Genomic DNA, 13,415 nt, shown 5'->3' on the forward strand with positions numbered 1-13,415 from the left:
ATTTAGGATGACTTCTCTGGCACAAAAACAAGTTTTAAGAGCAGTTTTAAGTTTTTCCTAGATAAACTTTTAAGCACGGTAGCTTAAAAAAAACAACACAATCCCAAGCCACTTGGCTGAATCAGGGCTAGTTTTAGTACTTGTGATTATATTTGGAATATAATGAATGTTTATATTGCCATGCAGACTTTAGGAAGCAGTTGGATGGGGGAGGGGAAGTACATTCAACTGTACTATAGATAACTATTCAGGTTATTGTATGTGTAAACTATATACATGATTAACTGAAATAGTACACCGTTAACTGTATGTGAATACCAAAATATGGGCTCCCATATAAATCTATTTTTCACCATGTACCTGTAAACTTAATTTCATACTACTGCATATATATATATATATATATATATATATATATATATATATATATATATACTAGGAATATATATGCAGTAGTAGCAACTACAGTAATACCTTCTGTGGTGCTATGGCAGTACAGGACAATACATATTCCACTATAAACCAATAGGACCTAAGTCCAATTTGACCTCATGGTCAATGTACTTTGTTTAACTATAAGAGTCATTAATAACTGGAATATTTAAAACTGCCGAAAGTGGACTTTTTAACCACCGATAAGAAATCAAAACAGAAAACACAGCCCCCACAAAGCTTACTAGTGCTATTTTAGTAGTTTGATTAGATTTGGAATGAGACAAATGTTTATATTGCCATGCAAACTTTAGGAATTAGTACTTGGGATTATATTTGGAATATAATGAATGTTTATATTGTCATGTAGACTTGTAGGAAGCAGTTGGATGGGGGAGGGGAAGTACATTCAACTGGACTATAGATAACTATTCATGTATGTATATACTCTATATATAATTACATGAAATATTACACCCTTAACTGTACGTGAATACCAAAATATGGGCTCCCGCTCCCATATGAATCTTGTTTCCACCAAAACCGAGTAGAGGATCTACTTGTAAACTGCTTTTTATACTTCTGCATATATACAACTACAACAATACCTTTTGTGGTGCTATGGCAGTACAGGACAATACATATTCCACTATAAACCAATAGGACCTAAGTCCAATTTGACCTCATGGTCAATGTACTTTGTTTAACTATAACAGTCATTAATAACTGGAATATTTAAAACTGCCGAAAGTGGACTTTTTAACCACTGATAAGAAATCAAAACACAAAACACAGCCCCCACAAAGCTTACTAGTGCTATTTTAGTAGTTTGATTAGATTTGGAATGAGACAAATGTTTATATTGCCATGCAAACTTTAGGAATTAGTACTTGGGATTATATTTGGAATATAATGAATGTTTATATTGTCATGTAGACTTGTAGGAAGCAGTTGGATGGGGGAGGGGAAGTACATTCAACTGGACTATAGATAACTATTCATGTATGTATATACTCTATATATAATTACATGAAATATTACACCCTTAACTGTACGTGAATACCAAAATATGGGCTCCCGCTCCCATATGAATCTTGTTTCCACCAAAACCGAGTAGAGGATCTACTTGTAAACTGCTTTTTATACTTCTGCATATATACAACTACAACAATACCTTTTGTGGTGCTATGGCAGTACAGGACAATACATATTCCACTATAAACCAATAGGACCTAAGTCCAATTTGACCTCATGGTCAATGTACTTTGTTTAACTATAACAGTCATTAATAACTGGAATATTTAAAACTGCCGAAAGTGGACTTTTTAACCACTGATAAGAAATCAAAACACAAAACACAGCCCCCACAAAGCTTACTAGTGCTATTTTAGTAGTTTGATTAGATTTGGAATGAGACAAATGTTTATATTGCCATGCGAACTTTAGGAATTAGTATTTGGGATTATATTTGGAATATAATGAATGTTTATATTGTCATGTAGACTTGTAGGAAGCAGCTGGATGGGGGAGGGGAAGTACATTCAACTGTACTATAGATAACTGTTCATGTATGTATATACTCTAAATATAATTACATGAAATATTACACCCTTAACTGTATGTAAATATCAAAATATGGGCTCCCGCTCCCATATGAATCTTGTTTCCACCAACACAGAGTAGTGGATCTACTTGTAAACTGCTTTTTATACTTCTGCATATATACAACTACAACAATACCTTCTGTGGTGCTATGGCAGTACAGGACAATACGTATTCCACTATAAAACAAAAGGACGTAAGTCCAATTTGACCTCATGGTTAATGTACTTAATTGTTTACCTATAACAGTCACTAATAACTGGAATATTTAAAACCGCCGAAATTTGACTTTTTAACCAGCGATCAGAAATCTACTCTATTTTCCTGAATTGTATTCAAGACATACAATGCAATCACACAATTAGAACCATTGTGTGATTTAGGAGCTTTTTTTTAAAAGGTTATTTTTGCCAAAAAAGTATTCAAATCTACACTTGCTTCAAAACACAGCCCCCACAAAGCTTACTAGTGCTATTTTAGTAGTTTGATTAGATTTGGAATGAGACAAATGTTTATATTGCCATGCAAACTTTAGGAATTAGTACTTGGGATTATATTTGGAATATAATGAATGTTTATATTGCCATGTAGACTTGTAGGAAGCAGTTGGATGGGGGAGGGGAAGTACATTCAACTGTACTATAGTTGGTTCATGTATGTATATACTCTAGATATAATTACATGAAATATTACACCCTTAACTGTACGTGAATACCAAAATATGGGCTCCCGCTCCCATATGAATCTTGTTTCCACCAAAACCGAGTAGAGGATCTACTTGTAAACTGCTTTTTATACTTCTGCATATATACAACTACAACAATACCTGCTGTGGTGCTATGGCAGTACAGGACAATACATATTCCACTATAAACCAATAGGACCTAAGTCCTATTTGACCTCATGGTTAATGTACTTTGTTTACCTATAACAGTCACTAATAACTGGAATATTTAAAACCGCCGAAAGTGGACTTTTTAACCACCGATCAGAAATCAAAACACAAAACACAGCCCCCACAAAGCTTACTAGTGTTATTTTAGTAGTTTGATTACATTTGGAATGAGACAAATGTTTATATTGGCAAGCAAACTTTAGGAATTAGTATTTGGAATTATATTTGGAATATAATGAATGTTTATATTGCCATGCAGACTTGTAGGAAGCAGTTGGATGGGGGAGGGGAACAAAATTTAACTGTACTATAGATGACTATCCATGTATGTATATACTCTATATATAATTACATGAAATATTACACCCTTAACTGTATGTAAATACCAAAATATGGGCTCCCATATGAATCTTGTTTCCACCAACACAGAGTAATGGATCTACTAATAAACTGCTTTTTATACTTCTGCATATATACAACTACAACAATACCTTCTGTGGTGCAATGGCAGTACAGGACAATACATATTCCACTATAAACCAATAAGACCTAAGTCCAATTTGACCTCATGGTTAATGTACTTTGTTTACCTATAACAGTCACTGATTGCAGGAATATTTAAAATCGCCAAAAGTGGACCTTCAATCACCGATCAGAAATCTATTGTCTTTTTCTAATTCAATCACACAATTAAAACCATCGTGTAATTTAGGAGCTTTTTTTTAAAAGGTTATTTTTACCAAAAAAGTATCCAAATCTACACTTGCTTCAAAACACAGCCCCCACAAAGCTTACTAGTGCTATTTTGGTAGTTTGATTAGATTTGGAATGAGACAAATGTTTATATTGCCATGCAAACTTTAGGAATTAGTACTTGTGATTATATTTGGAATATAATGAATGTTTATATTGCCATGCAGACTTGTAGGAAGCAGTTGGATGGGGGAGGGGAAGTACATTCAACTGTACTATAGATAACTATTCATGTATGTATTTACTCTAGATATAATTACAGGAAATATTACACCCTTAACTGTATGTAAATACCAAAATATGGGCTCCCATATGAATCTTGTTTCCACCAACACAGAGTAATGGATCTACTTGTAAACTGCTTTTTAGACTTCTGCATTAATACAACTACAACAATACCTTCTGTGGTGCTATGGCAGTACAGGACAATACATATTCCACTATAAACCAAAAGGACATAAGTCCAATTTGACCTCATGGTTAAAGTACTTTGTTTACTAATAACAGTCACTAATAACTGGAATATTTAAAACCGCCGAAAGTGGACTTTTTAACCAGCGATCAGAAATCTACTCTATTTTCCTGAATTGTATTCAAGACATACATTGCAATCACACAATTAAAACAATTGTGTAATTTAAGAACTTTTTTTAAAAGGTTATTTTTGCCAAAAAAGTATTCAAATATACACTTGCTTCAAAACACAGTCCCCACCAAGCTTACAAGTGCTATTTTAGTAGTTTGATTAGATTTGGAATGAGACAAATGTTTATATTGCCATGCAAACTTTAGGAATTAGTACTTCTGATTAGATCTGGAATGAGACAAATGTTTATAATGCCATGCAGACTTGTAGGAAGCAGTTGGATGGGGGAGGGGAAGTAAATTCAACTGTACTATAGATAACTATTTATGTATGTATATACTCTATGTATAATTACATGAAATATTACACCCTTAACTGTATGTAAATACCAAAATATGGGCTCCCATATAAATCTATTTTCCACCGACATAGAGGAGTTGATGTACTTGTAAACTGGATTTCATACTTCTGCATATATACAGCACAACTACAGCAATACCTTCTGTGGTGGTACATATTCCGCAATAAACCAATAGGACGTAAGTCCAATTTGACCTCATGGTTAATATAGTTTGTTTACCACTAAAAGTCACTAATAACTGGAATATTTTAAACCGCCAAAATTGGACCTTTTAACCACTGATCAGAAATCTACTGTCTTTTCCTGAATTGTATTCAATACATACGATGGAATCACACAATTTGAACCATTGTGTAATTTAGGAGCTTTTTTTAAAAGGTTATTTTTGCCAAAAAAGTAACAGTATCTACTCTAGCTTCCAAACACAGGCCCCACCAAGCTTACTAGTGCTATTTTAGTAGTTTAGTTACATTTGGAATGAGACAAATGTTTATATTGCCACACAGACTTTAGGAATTAGCACTTGTGATTATATTTGGAATATAATGAATGATTATATTGTCATGCAGACTTGTAGGAAGCAGTTGGATGGGGGAGGGGAAGTAAATTAGACTGTACTATAGATAACTATTCATGTATGTTTATACTCTATAGATAATTAAATGAAATAGTACACCCTTAACTGTGTGTAAATACCAAAATAAGGGCTCACATATAAATAAAACACAGAGGAGTGGATCTACTTGTAAACTACATTTCATACTTCTGCATATATACAAATACAGTAATACCTTCTGTGGTGTTATGGCAGTACAGGACAATACATATTCCACTATAAACCAATAGGACGTAAGTCTAATTTGACCTCATGGTTAATGTACTTTGTTTACCAACAACAGACCCTCAAACTGGAATATTTAAAACCGCCAAAAATGGACCTTTTAACCACCGATCAGAAATCTACTGTCTTTTTCTGAATTGTATTCAAGACATACAATGCAATCACACAATTAAAACCATTGTGTAATTTAAAAGCTTTTATAAAAGGTTATTTTTGCCAAAAAGTATCCAAATCTACACTTGCTTCAAAACACAGCCCCCACAAAGCTTACTAGAGCTATTTTAGTAGTTTGATTACATTTGGAATGAGACAAATGTTAAATTGCCATGCAGACTTTAGGAATTAGCACCTGTGATTATATTTGGAATATAATGAATGTTTATATCGTCATGTAGACTTGTAGTTAGCAGTTGGATGGGGGAGGGGAAGTACATTCAACTGTACTATAGATAACTATTCGTGTATGTATATACTCTAGATATAATTACATGAAATATTACACCCTTAGCTGTATGTAAATACCAAAATATGGGCTCCCGCTCCCATATGAATTTTGTTTCCACCAACACAGAGTAGTGGATCTACTTGTAAACTGCTTTTTATACTTTGAAACTACATTTCATACTCCTGCATATATACAACCACAACAATACATTTTGTGGTGCTATGGCAGTACAGGACAATACATATTCCACTGTGAACCAATAGGACGTAAGCCCAATTTGACTTCATGGTTAATGTACTTTGTTAACCAATAACAGTCACTGATTGCAGGAATATTTAAAATCGCCAAAAGTGGACCTTCAATCACCGATCAGAAATCTATTGTCTTTTTCTAAATTGTATTCAAGACACACAATGCAATCATACAATTGGAACCATTGTGTGATTTATGAGCTTTTTGTAAAAGGTTATTTTTGACATAAAAGTAACAGTATCTACACTAGCTTCCAAACACAAGCCCCCACCAAGATTACGTAGTGCTATTTTAGTACTTTGATTACATTTGAAATGAGATAAATGTTTATATTGCCATGCCAACTAGGAAGCAGTTGAGTGGGGGAAGGGAAGCACAGTCACTGTACTTGTATGTGACAAGTTCATGTTACTGTATAGATATCTAATGTTATACCTCTGAACTGACTGTATGTAAACACAACAGTTGTACCATTTCAACAAAGTAAACACTACTATGTCGTTTTTGGTTGGTATGTATCATTTACACTGACACATAGGAACAGATCTTTAGTTATAGTCCATTTTTAAAAGATCTATTATGCTCAGATATGATTACTTTTGTGTCATTGCAAAGCAGAATGAGCGTCACTCCAATCCAACCAATAGTTTGGATTTATTTACCTCTCACTGAATAGTTAGTGTATTTTGAAGACATGTAAAACGTCCACCTAAGGTTTCTGAAGTTGCGTTCAGGCCGTACAGCACAATAATAATAAAAATTGCATGACTCGGATAGAACCATGAAATTTGCGTGATTCTGGTTAAGATCTTTTTTTAAATGTATAAATGTAGAATATTTTGACAACAAGCAACTGAGTGCTCATTTGATGCACAATAAGATAAACTAGTGTTTTAATAATTTAATTACATTTGTAGTATGTGAAATGTTTGTATTGCAATGCAGACTTTAAAAAGCAGTTAAGTGGGGGGGAGGACGAGTTGTCAGTTGTCTGTTTTTACCAAACTGTTCCTTTTACTGTACATACAGTATATGTAATGTCACACCGGTGTGACTGTATGTAATCACACCAGTTGTACCGGTTTCAAAAACATAAACAAAATTATGTGGGCTCCTACAGTTTTTCTTGTTCATCAACACTAAGGAATATTTATTTTTGTAATCTGTATTTAATTGCTACATTATCTAGTATGCATCAGACTAGGCTTGGGCCGATATTCCATAAACCAATTAACCAAACGATAAATGAAGATGAAGTCAGTATCTTTTCCAGCATCGAAAACCGGCATGTAATATGCATGCGTTACAAGATAAGTCAATCTTTTGCATTTGTTTCATCAGCTGCGGGCTTGTGTACTGCATGCACATAAACAGCAAAAATTATAACTGCTGTGCTGTAAAGTATCACAGTATTAAGTTAAATTGATCAAAAAACCATTATGGATAACCACACTTTGATAAAATTATGGCCTGACTAGTGTTAGTTTGCGAGCGAGTTTAAATGCAAACGTGAAAACAAGCGACATTAACGTATTCTCCCCTTAAGAAACCGATACCCCAATCTAAACTTGTATAAACACCCTACTGTTTAAACAACTAAGATACGGTATTTACAATGAACAGAAAGGCTGTGCGCTGTCTTTGCACAAAGTGATCGATATATACGAATGTCACGTTGAAGCAGACGGGCACGGACTTCTGTTCAACAGGAAGTGAACTAACGTGACATCATATAAACCGGAAGTGAAAATAACTGATCACCCAATTTGTATTTATTAAAAAAAACTTTCCAAAATATTTACAAATTAAAATGGAAGAAGATAAACATATTTAAACGCACAAATAGAAATATATAGTTAATATTTCCTCTGCTAATAAAGTATATTGTGTGGCTATTTATTGTAGTATTTTAAAATAAAACGCAACTTGGTTAAAATATTTTAGTGTGTATAAGTACTTTTTGAGCAAATTAAACAATATTCTGATATTAATGATGACCGTGGTCATTTTGGTGACAATAACTTTATTTAACCTTTTTCTTGATTGTTTTGGTTGTGTATATTTGAGGGTCCCCCTCAACAGCAACATAACCTATTGTATTGCTTTTGGTTATGATTTGTATTTAAGTGCAAAGTTTTTCTGACAAGAGTAATATTTTATTTTTTATAGTTTGTTTTATTTAACATGGATATTTAAACATTTACATTCCAATTACAATTTTAAAATATATGACAAATACAAGTTTATTGCATTTGAAAGGATATACTTTCCATTATTAATATGTATTATTTCATCAGTGGTTAATTTGGTTTCAAAATAATGTTGACAGTAATACCGTTTATCGGCAAAAATTTGTAAGGTCAGTATGTCGTACACCAAAGGTTTTTATCCGCCTAGGCCTCCGACACTGAGATGTTACAGAACAACATATTCTAGTACACCAATAGTTTGGATTCACACAACCAAATACAATCGTATTTGTCTTTTTGACTTAATGGTTACATTTTTGTTTGTTTACCAGAAACAGTCCTTAGCAGCTAAGTAGTCCATCCAAGGCCCAGTGGCTCTGGTGACCGTTTAACTACTTATCCGAAGCCTGCTGTCTTAACTGTATTCAAGCTATACAATGCATCAAAAGCATGGAAATTATGTGACTGTGGTTTCCTACCACTGGCCTACTTTCCTAACTTGTAGACTGCTTTTGCCACCTAAGTTGAGCATTTGATGTGACCCTATAATTGCAGTAATTTTGAGGAACGGTTTTAGTGCCAGTCATTAAACTGAACAATAGTATTTTATGACCTCTTTCCAATTGCTTTAATGTCCCTGTTCACTAAATATGTCAGTTTGTACACTGAAAGTCATTAATGCCTCTCTTTGAGACGGTCATGTCTTGACCGAAAAGGGTAGACTTGGAATTGTTTTGGTTAACGTTTTTCTTTGGATGAAGTTACATTAGTAAGTCCCAAACCTGGGTTTTAGATAATAGTTTTTCCCTGATTTCAATGACATGAGGAATGACATAAAATGATATGCTAAGTCCTTATTCATCCATTCGATGGACTGTAGCCTCTTCCCATTTAGCTAAGCCATTCAAACATAGCGAGATGGACTTTGAGCCAATGCAACTAAGAGACAGCAGCAAATCTATATTTCATTTTAAAGGACTGCATGTTCTAAACAGAAACATATCCTGTGCAAAAGTAGGCTTAGGAAGTCCCTGAGAAAGCCTTTTGACGACCCTCTGCTGCTGTAACGCCTGAATCAAGCTGTCCAAATATTTTTGTTGCAGTATTTACTCATGATAGGGCCATAGAGGTGAGGGGAGGCGGCATGTCCAGTCTCTCCCTCCAAAAGAGACATGCAATGCGCATGGGCCTCCAGCCAACTGGCAGAGCCTGCGGTTGCTCTGAAATAACGTCCATACAAGTACTGGCCAGTTTGAGACTATAATTATTTATTTACGCTTATTTTGGATTTACTGTGCTTGTTGTTTATTTTTTTCGACTAGTGTGTTACCTGGAGTATGTTCTGTGTCAAAGAAATGTAAATAGAAATCACAGTAGGAAGCAGTTGAGGGTAGTGAGATGGAGAGGTCCAGGCTTTGTGGTTTCAACTTTAGAAGGTTGGAAACTGACTTTTGTTTTTGAGCAACTGTTCCACCCTTTTTGCAACATGTAGACAAAAGAATATACTGTGTTTCGCTTCCTCTATCAGACAGTATTGTTCATACACTAACCTTTGAGAATGCACTTTTGTTAAGATGTAACGATAAACGTTCAGTGTGTCAACTAAATGTAAGTTTTCATCCTTGCTGGTAAGCGTAAACAATTTCCACAGCGGTTTTTTTTTTAGCTATCTGATAAACTGCTCAAGCTACTGAGGAAATACAGTAGATGTTTTTTTTTTCTAGGACATACTCACAAGGGTTTCCCCCAGCTTGCCATTGTAGTTGTGCTGGTAGGTGTGACTAGGGGTGTGGTCAATATGACATTGTATAATTTTGCAGTAGTGAAACAAATCTTTGTTATTGTTAAGTAACACTACAATTTAACATTCGGGTAGGAATACCTTATGTGCGCGAGCCTCCGATACACGTAAGTGGAACTGAAATGCTTGAATGTTCTGGATTAGTGGAGTGTGTGGATGTTCGAACGGTTCGAATCTGTTGAGAAATGTTTTGCGTTTGATATATCGGAAGTGTATTGTGGGTGGATGGTTGAAAGGTCGGACTCGGGTTTAAAAATGCGAACAATTTTGAGAATTTGGGCATTGTGTAACTATGAACACGTCCATTCACTTGAATTGGAGTTTCCTAGAAATTTGGGAATTTCAGGAAAAACATAATTTTTTTGAAAATATAGATAATACCACAATTTTCCTAGATGATATGAATGGGTTGGTGTTGTAATTTTTCAAAAAGGGCTGAAAAATGTTGACGTAGTAACAGTTTTGTAATTGGTATTTTGGAATTCATTGAAGTTCGGGAAAACCTGGAATTTTTCCGGAAAAAAAAGATAACCTTTGCTGTCCTAATTAAGAAGAATGTTTTGAAGGTAAAATGGTCAAAAACGGTTAAAAAAATGTAAACTGAAAACTTTCCAGGAAGAGGTAAAATAGGCTTTGGGAAGTCCTATTTTTTTTGTCATTGGCGAGATGAGTGTGTGGATGGTGGAATGGTTCTAATTAGTTGAGAAATGTGGGAATTGTGCAAGTCCGAAAAATGGCCCATTAATTTTCAATGGGAAAAATGTCTAATAAAACAGGAAATTCTGGGTAATGTTGGATATTTTTTTTAAATGTTTTGAGGAGCTTGCGATTTCCGGTCGGGCTGAACGTTTTGATACTGGAACGGTTCCGATCGGATGAATACTTTGGGCTGTGGAGCGCGTGAAATTTTTTGGGCGGAATAATAATAAATAGATGATTTTTTTTGGTGTAGAATACTATGTGTGAATGCTTTTTTTATCCACACAAAATGCAATTTATGATTTTTTTCAAAATTTCCCCCCTACTTTTTAAAGAAACACTAGACTACATATGACAGAGATAATTCAAAATAAGTTTTTAGAGTGTTTGATCAAAAACGAATAGATTGCAGCGTGCCGTCATTTCTTCCACGCCTATCTATTGTCACAAAACAAACCATTTTTATTTGGAACAAACGTCTTGCTCTCATTAGCATTAGCCATATTTTGTAACAGGAGGTGTTCTGCTAATGAAGTAAGGGTACGACGCAAGCTATGTAAGCTTCTGAGGGGCAAAAAGTATGCAACAAACTCAAATATGTCAATACAATGGATATATCGCACATGCGTAGTGCCGGTTGTCATTAATTAATTGCTAAAGGAGCGATTGCATTAATAAGACCCTTAAATACTTAGGCGGAATGTAGTCTGCAAAGGTTTGTGCGTACTCAAAGCGGACGTTTGCCAGGCCTGTGTGTGCGAAGCTCAAATTCCACTCTTGTCACCCAAAACACTGCCTGGTTTATGTTTTTCACATTGACCCATATTACACGTGACACCAATCTGAATTTTTTACCAAAGTATAGCATGTTTTCAACGAATCACCTGTGAGACGAACTCGACACAGTTCATCTGCCTGGTCAAACTGGCTGCCACATTTTACCCGGAATACTACTTGCTAATTGGCCTGGGACGATATTTGATAAGTCAATTAACCGAAAAATTTTAATTAAGTCTAAGATTTCCAGCTTCGATAAATCGCCATGTGCGTGCTTCAAGAGCATTTGCGTTTTTCGTCGCTTTCAGCAGCTACGCCCGTTTTTGCCATGGCGGAATGAAAAGATTGTGAATTATCTTGTCCTCGTTAAGTGTCTTTGACTCTTTGTGTGGCGAGGCCGCTGATCCACATACATCACACAGTGCAACTAGTTCGCATGAAGCAGTTAACATGGACAAAATGATCACAAAACCAAAATCCACCACACCAGTGTGGGAATGTTTCAGTTGAAACCTTTGGAACATGATACGCCTATCAACACCAAGGGGTCAGTTTGCCGAATGTGCGTGAATTAGGGGTGTAACGGTACGTGTATTTGTATTGAACCGTTTCGGTACGGGGGCTTCGGTTCGGTTCGGAGGTGTATCGAACGAGTTCCACACGGACATATTAAGTAGCGCACCGCACGTTGTGTAAACAATGCACACCGAGGCACCATGAATTGAATAACGTGGACCCCGACTTATAAACAAGTTGAAAATCTTATTGGGGTGTTACCATTTAGTGGTCAACTGTACGGAATATGTACTGTACTGTGCAATCTACTAATAAAAGTTTCAATCAATCCAAAAAACAACAACACACGGCATGCTAGCAACGACCGCGGGCTACGATAGACTGATCATACCTCCTCTTTTCACCGGACATGTCCGCTTTTGCGGGGCTGTACAGGTGGAGTTTCTTAAATGCCTCAAATGTCCGACATTTTAAGTTAGGATTGCGTGTATTTTCAAAGTACGTTCAGGGTTAAGAAGCGGTTAAAAAAAATAATAAATGTGTGCGCAGGCAACATTCATGAGGGAGGGGGGGAGAGAGAGAGCGAGAGAGTTATGATAAATGCACATGCGTCGCCAGGCTCTGCTTTTTACCCATAGATTTCAGATTGTATTTTTTTATTATCTATAGCAGAGGTGTCAAAAGTGTGCCCCGGAGGCCATTTGTGGCCCACAGCTAATGTTTTAAAGGCCCACAACACATTCCAAAAATACTATTAAAATAAACAAATAAAAGTGAAAAACAAAAGCTTAAAGGCTAAATGTAATTTAGAAAAAGTTGCAACGTTGACTAATAAAACAAAGCTGTTTTTTTCTTCGTTTTTCTTTTGCTCAAAACATAATACTGAATCAAAATCAATGTTATTATGAATTATTGACCTATCCAAGTTTCCGATTACTTCACATCAAATATTCCACTAAGAAAAATATTTTTAGTGGAAGATTTAGCAAATTTGTTAAATAAATACCCCAAAAATGTATATTTTGTTGTTTTCTTACTGTACCGAAAATGAACCGAACCGTGACCTCTGAACCGAGGTACGTACCGAACCGAAATTTTTGTGTACCGTTACACCCCTAGCGTGAATACAGCAAACCTGCACGCCCAATTAAAACAAAAGCTTCTGACAGTCCACACTCACTTCGCGTTTGGTGAACAAGCCATGTCAGTGTAAACATAACAGCCCAAAATAGTGCACGCTCATAGCAAGTGTGGTTAAAAACCCAT

At 35.3% G+C, this 13,415-nt stretch overlaps 1 protein-coding gene across 1 annotated transcript in view; it reads left to right on the plus strand.

Annotated features, from left to right (window-relative positions):
* LOC133537937 (F-box-like/WD repeat-containing protein TBL1X) overlaps positions 1-13,415 on the plus strand; it is an 85,164-nt gene that overhangs the window by 879 nt on the left and 70,870 nt on the right. The gene's annotated exons all lie outside the window — the stretch shown is intronic.

This window comes from Nerophis ophidion, linkage group LG19, assembly GCF_033978795.1.
Source record: "Nerophis ophidion isolate RoL-2023_Sa linkage group LG19, RoL_Noph_v1.0, whole genome shotgun sequence".
NCBI classification, from domain to species: Eukaryota; Metazoa; Chordata; class Actinopteri; order Syngnathiformes; family Syngnathidae; genus Nerophis; species Nerophis ophidion.